Genomic DNA, 7,746 nt, shown 5'->3' with positions numbered 1-7,746 from the left:
CAGTGTCAGTGGTGTGCAGGATCTGAGTTTTGAGAGCCTTTAGACCAGCCTGAGTGTCCTTGAACCTTGACTCCATTGCATTTCTCAGCTGTTGAACATGTTTTTCATGTAGCTGATCTGTGATTTGTGCTTGATGATGGAGAAAAGGTTGAAAGAGATTCCAGAGCTCATTTGTAGCAGGTGCCTGTTGTAGAGCAGGTGCTTGAGGTGGAACAACAGTGGATTGTACCTTTTGTACTTGTAACAACTGTTGGAGCATAGCTTTGAGCTCTGCAACAGAGTTATCAAGTTTTTCAACACGAGCCGTCAATTGCTGGTACTTTAAATCATCACCCAAATTAATGGGATCATCTGATATCCCACTAACAGTGGTTTTATCAGTGGTAGAGGTAGAGAGTTTACTCCAAACATTAACCACGGATGCCCCTTTTTCTTGGTACTGGGGTCTTCTTCCTTCAACACTTGACAACCGTTTGATGTTGCCAGTAGGATAAATAAATCCACTGGTGGTTGGCAGAGGTGCTATATAAGGAATTGCCTCCAAGGAAGTCTTATTGATGTAACCACTGTCCAACTGTAAACCAGTGGGTTCAACAGTTGTAGTGGCTGCTTCACTTGGATTACCACAAAGAGTTACTTGTAACCCAGTGGGTGTAACCTCCTCAGGTTTTGTTGGTGGGTTAGCAATGAATGATACAGCAGACTCAGTCATTTGTTGAGGCATATTCTCATTAACAGGTGATTGAGAAGGACTGGGTAATGCCTGGTTCAAATCAATTGCATCCAACAGTAGTTGTGTTTTTGGTGGAATTGTGGATGTGATGGTGGGTGTAGAAAGCGGATTTGCTCCGGGCATTGAGCTGTGGATGATAGAAATGAGTGTATCCAGAGCATCATAATGTGGTGGCCCTTTGTGTACAACCTGTTCTTTTTGTGAAGAATCAGGAGGAGTTATGGTTATGGGTTGAGATATTTGTACCAACTGCTGTGAGGAAGAAGCAGCAGTGGTTTCTTGTGACATTTGTGTTGTCACGGGCATTAACTCTGGTATCTCATCCTCCAGAGTTGCCGTTTTGATTGGTTTGGGGGGTTTTGGATTTTTCTTTTTGTGTTGCTTTTTGGGATTTGTAGGTGTGGGTTTCAAAACAGTTGGTCTGCTGCTTTGATCACCTAGAGCAGTGGGCTCAGTAGCAGATACCTGAGGAGCAGTCGTAGCTGCTAAATTCTGCTCAGGCACCCCTGCTTGTGTTTTGCAAGGTGCTAACATTCGTGAAAAAGTTTCAGATGTTAGGCAGTTTATTACAGTTATTTCACCTTGGTTTATTAAAGCTAAATCATCCTTACTGAATTTCTTTGCAAAATAGTAACTTAAAAACCTTGGAAACAGTAAGAATGATTTGGTTTCAACATTATTAACCAAATCTTTAAAGATTTCCCGAGAATAGTTAAAATTTTCTTCTTGAAGAATTGCATATCCCAGATTTTGAATCTTTATAGGGATCTCATTAAAGGAAGTGGTTTTGTTTGAAACACATAGTAGGAGGGTATGAAATAGGAATCTGGTTGCAGGAGGAAAATAACCTTTTTCTATGGTTAGTTTCTTCATCATTGTGGCTTCATACCCTCTTTCAATGAAGTCAATGTGCAACTCGTTTTTAGTAAAGGAAGTTTTACCTGCCTGATCATTGAGTTGAAAGACTTCGGAGATGGATTGTGGTGTAATTTGGACAACTTTACCCTTTATAGAAGATTTAATGGTGGTTGCAATGTCTCCTTGTTTTTCAAGGGTTGCATTCTTCCAAAACTCCCTTTGGGTCGCCAAATAGATTGGTGCATCGGCGGTGAGCAAAGTTTTGTACTTTGATTTTGCCATGATGTTAATAATGGAATCGAAAACATCGGTGGTTCCTGGTTTTGTGAGAAGACCCAGGAGATTGTGAGATTTTTTGTATGGAATTTCAGTGGAGATTGCCTTTTTAGAGGCTGTTTTCGATGATGATTTTGATGTGGGTTTTGCAGATGGCTTCGATTTTGTCATTTTTGAAACAAATGATCGAAGAAATTTGTGAGAGATGAGAGGAAAAACTGCTTTGAGAAGAGAATTTTAAGAATTCAATTCGACAGTAAAACCCTGTTTTGGTGGTGAGTGGGGGATTTTATAGGAAAGAGAATGAATGCTGACGTGGCAGCCGTTACAAAAGGTCTGACTGCTATGTACTGCCCACGTGACAACCACTGGTGAAAATGAAGGACAGTACTTTGATGAAAGCAACTGATGAAGGCAGTGTAAGGAAGCAGTGGATGATTTTCACTACCAGTGGATAGCATATCAGTGGATAAGCCACTGCTTTTGAACAACAGAGGTTATCAAGAATTGAGAGAACAGAGGTTGTCTTTCAGCAGTGGGCAGGCTTTTGAAGTAGATCAGACTTTTGAACAATCAGTGGTTATGGCAGACTTTTAAGGATTTTAATGAAATTTTCATTTTTAGCTATTTTTAAGGATGGATTTTTGATTTTCTGAAAAGATTTTGTTACTTTTATTCATAGAAAGACAAGATGTTGCTTGTTATTCCATGTTTAGCATCCCAATCCTAGAGACCAGACTTTCAAAAGTGGCTGTATCAAGTGCTTTTGTGAGCACATCTGCCAGCTGGTCTTTAGTTGGGACATGATGCAGAGAAATCAAACCTTTTTCATAGCAATCCCTCACAAAGTGATGTCTGATGTCGATGTGTTTGGTGGTAGAGTGGGAAACTGGATTTTTGATGATATTTTCTGCTGCCTGGCTGTCCAACATGAGTGGTGTCTTTAAGGCAGTAATACCAAAATCCAGTAACTGATTTTGAAGCCACAGGAATTGGGTTGTACAGCTTGCAGCAGCAATGTATTCAGCCTCAGTAGTTGATGTTGAAACTGCTGCTTGCTTTTTGCTTTGCCAAGAAACTAAGCAATCACCTAGAAACTGGCACCCTCCTGAAGTGGACTTCCTTGTGGTGTGACATCCAGCAAAGTCACTGTTTGAAAAACCAGGCCCTTGGTGCTTGTTTCAGGCCATACAAGGCTTTGTTTAGCCTGTAGACATGATCAGGATAAAATGGATCCTCAAAACCTGGAGGTTGACATACATACACCTCTTCATGCAATGTACCATAGAGGAAAGCACTTTTGATATCCATCTGAAACACCTTCATGTTGTGGTTGACAACAAAGGCCAGGAACAGTCTAATAGCTTCCAATCTTGCAACAGGGGCGAATGTTTCATCATAATCAATCCCCTCTTCCTGTCTGTAGCCTTGAACCACAAGCCTGGCTTTGTTCTTGACAACAATGCCCCTTTCATCTGTTTTGTTCTTGAAGACTCACTTTGTGCCAATGGGACTAACCTCTTCTGGCAGTGGTACAAGCTCCCGTACTTGTTGTCTTTTAAACTGTTGGAGCTCCTCTTGCATGGCTTCTACCCAGCTGTTGTCTTTTAGTGCCTCTTGGTACTTGACTGGCTGATGGAGTGATAGAAAACCAGCAAAAAGACAAATGTTTTGGGTTTGGCTTCTTGTGAGCACCCCTTCATTGATGTTGCCAATGATTTGATCAGGTGGATGAGATCTCAAGAAGATTAAATCTCCTTGGTATGGTATGATGGCATTTGTTGGTGAAGGCTGCAAATGTGTATCATCTGAGCTAACCACTGCTGGTGACTTTGATGACCCAGCAGTGGCTTCAAAAGGTGGTGGAATAGGAGGTAATGAAGTGGACAACTGCTGACTTTTATCCACTATTTGAGGACTTTTGTCAGCAGTGTTTGAGGATGTGGAAGCAGTGGTGAATGGGCTACTTTGGTCAACAACTGTTGATGTAGCAGTGGTTGAGCTTTGACAGATGTTTTGAACAACTGATGCTTTTCCCTTTGTGGCAGACCTTTGAGGGATGATGATTTCATACCCATAGTCTGGTGTTGTATCCTCTGTTGGACCTGCACTGTTAGTCTTGACAGCAGTATTTTCAAAAGTAAACTTTTCAAGATCAAACAGATCAGCAGGATTTGCTGGGATTTTCATTGAAGAAATTTCATTAAACTTTACATTCAAAGTCTCTTCCACTGCCTTGGTCCGTGTATTGAACACTTTGTAGGCCTTGGCAGTGGCTGAGTATCCCAGATGATACCCACAATCAATTTTGGCTGCAAATTTTGAAATGGAATCTTTTAAGTTCAAAATAAAGCATGGGCAGCCAAACACCTAGAAGTATGAGATCAGTGGTTTGATTTTATACAGAATTTCATAGGCAGTCTTTTTGTGCCTGGGGTTTATTAAAACTCTGTTCTGGACATAGCAAGCAGTGTTTACTGCCTCTGCCTAGAAAGTTAATGGCAAACCTGAATCTACAAGCATAGTTCTGGCGGCCTCAATCAAAGTTCTGTTCTTTCTTTCAACAACCCCATTTTGCTCTGGTGTTCTAGGGATGCTGTACTGCCTTACAATCCCTTTCTTCACACAGAAGGCATCCAACTCCTTATTTTTAAATTCTGTGCCATTGTCACTCCTAAAGCGTTTCACTGGAAGGTCAAATTGCTTTTCAATCTGTGTCACAAAGTCTTGCAAAATGCCTGCAGTCTCATCTTTAGAGTGTAAAAAGAAAGTCCATGTAAACCTAGAAAAGTCATCAACAATAACCAAACAATATCTTTTCTTTTTAAGGCTCATGACTTGAACTGGGCCAAACAAATCCATGTGCAGCATTTGCAAACACTGGGTTGTTTTGGACTCTTCAATGGACTTGTAAGAACTTTTATGTTGTTTTCCTTTTAAACAGGAAATGCAATGTTCAGAACAGGAAAACAATTTTTGTGGTAGGCCTCTCACCAAACCATTTTTTTGAAATTTCTGTGATTGTCTTAAGATTTGTGTGCCCCAGTCTTCTGTGCCAAAGTTCTGTCTCTTTGTTAGAGGCAGCTGAGAACAGACAGGCATCAGCTCTGGGATACTCTTTTGACATGTCAACAACATAAACATTGCCACTTCTTTGAGCAACAAGTTTAGTTTGACCATTTTTGATTATTGCTTCAATCTTTTTGACCATTTCTGGTCCAACAATCCTACAACAATCTTTTGTAAAGAATGACCCAAACCCTTTGTCACTCATTTGAGATACACTCAGAAGGTTGAATTTCAGATTGTCTATTAGATTGACATTTTCAAATTTTACATTACCAGATTGCACTGTTCCAGACCCCAGAACTTTCCCTTTACTATTATTTCCAAAGGATATATCACCCCCTCCATGGATTTTAAAATCTTTGAGAAGGGCTTTACATCCTGTCATGTGCCTGGAGCCTCCACTATCTACATACCAAAGACTATCAAAGCATGCAGAAGCTCCCTGCACATGAAGTAAAAGGATTAGTTCATTAAGGACTCCAAAGCCAACAAGGCTTTGGATGGAGTCTCAACAGTGTCTGGTATGGATGCAGTGTGATGGACAGTGGTTAAGTCAGGGGTTTGGACAGTTTTAGTACTGTTACTAGCTAACCACTGTTGGGGGTCTTGACCAATCACCTGCTGATAACCAAAAGGATGCCTGTTCACTCTGGGTTTAGAGGGCTTTTTGTAGACCTCATAAACGTGTGGAATCCTTTGGTAAGACTGTTTTTCCTTGCCTTTTCTGAACTGATTGGCAGGAGGTGCATCAGTAACCTGAACATCTCTTTTGACAGATGTTTGGTTCAGCTGTTGTAACACCCTAGTTACTAATTAACGATTTTGTATGTAATTACCAACAATTAGATGTGTAGCTAAGACAACACATATTATAAAAATACGGGTTTATTAAAACTTTTACAAATTATAATTTATTCTACATAACGTGATCGAAATTCGTTGTTTAAAAATTTACAACGTGGCAAAGTGCGGAAGCATGTAACTGTATCGTGTTCGGTTCTTCGTTGAGCTTGATCGTCTTCCGGCTTCCAAGGTGTACCTACATTTCATAAACATGAAATGCTCTAGTCATACAGGGCTTAAAACGTGTCTAAACGAGTCCGAGAAACAATTGATAACAAAAAAAAAATTTCAACATGGCCTCCACCGTAACTTACGGTGGCAACGTAAGTTACGGTGGCCTCTGAATGTTAATTCCCCCCACCGTAAAACAGGGGGAATCTACCGTAGCTTTTTCATCTCCACCGTAACTTACAGTGGCACCGTAAGTTACGGTGGCCTCTGTGCAGCCCAGTATCCTTTTTGCCGTAATTGGCACGAAATCTTTCGTATCTTTCAAACCGCTTATCCGTTTGACCTACCGTTTCTTCCTACATGATTGTGATTTAATTCTCCATCATATGGAGTTAAAATCTAACATCCGGCTTGATAAAATTTAAGACTTTTAAGTCTTCGGCTTATTGCCCTTTTACCAAAATTTGACCCGTTCGCGATTTTATCAAACATACAAGTTTGTTTGACCCTTAATTCTCATAAATTTATTAAATTCAATGATGTCTAACATATTAGGCTCCAATTATAGAATTATATATCTTCTTTAACCCATTTTCACCCATATGCTTATTTTGACCCGTTTGAGGTATTTAAGCATATTTTAAGCACCAATTGCTTTCATTCATTTCCCAAATACATATGTCCACATTTCTTATCAAGGATCTTCCACCACAACTATATTTGTGGTGGATTCATTGTGGTGACTTATATATATCAAAATTTACCCTTCAAATCGTTATTTTACGGCAAAGACTCAAATAGAGCCATTTGACTAACGTTTTACATCCTTCAACTTCTATACTCATCCTAAGTAATTATCTAATTGTAAAACTCGTTTCCAAACAACCTTTAAGGGTTGTTTGTTCAATTTAGCCTACAAGGGCGTTTTGGTCAACATTAGACCTTCATTTACGACGAATGACTTTTAGTTACTTGTTTAACCCAAACTCTGATCTTTTAACTATGATTTTATTTGAAAGGGCACTAGGCCTTTCAAATATAATGACCATCGTCCGTAACATTTGGTTTACCTATTAGGGTAATCAAAAACTTATTCTAGACTTCGTTTAACTCTCATTAGTCTTACATTTAAATGAGAGTTATCTTATTATGCGTACCTGGCTCGGATCATTACATTGACCCATTTAAGTACCTTGCCTCGATATCTACTAAGTAATAGCGATGTAAATATCCACTCGATATTTATTTCTGAAATCAAACAACTCATCAAACCATTAGTCGATATTGTCAAAAAGAGATATTTTCACCTTTTGACCCGTTGATCTAAATGACCGATGATATTGGCGAGATAAAGCTTATTGCCATCTCGTCTACACGACTCGTTCCAATTTACACCGCACGGTTGTTTTAACTATAATTCACCTCTTAACGCTTTTTGGCCTATTAAGGCTTACGAAATATGTATCTTTCAAAAACCGATAATTATTGTCAACAAGTGTCCAAATTTCAATTTTTACCTTTATTGGTTATCTTGTTCCGTACGACTACACGCCGGAAACACCATATCTCAATTTCCCATTTGTCTTGTTCGAAATCAAAACAACAAAAGGACATTCTAAACTATATGACTAGTGTAAGCTATACTTACCTTGCATCCATGCCACGCTTTTCTTTCCGTACGCGCTCCGTTTGACCCGCTTCATCCACAAGCTTCCACCTAGCTTGTTAGGCGTCAAACTATCATCATATTTCATAAGATGGTTAATTTAGTCATTGTTAATCATAACTATTCCATC

This window comes from Helianthus annuus, chromosome 6 (assembly GCF_002127325.2).
Source record: "Helianthus annuus cultivar XRQ/B chromosome 6, HanXRQr2.0-SUNRISE, whole genome shotgun sequence".
In the NCBI taxonomy this organism is placed as follows: domain Eukaryota; kingdom Viridiplantae; phylum Streptophyta; class Magnoliopsida; order Asterales; family Asteraceae; genus Helianthus; species Helianthus annuus.
Note: the sequence above shows the minus strand (reverse complement) of the source record.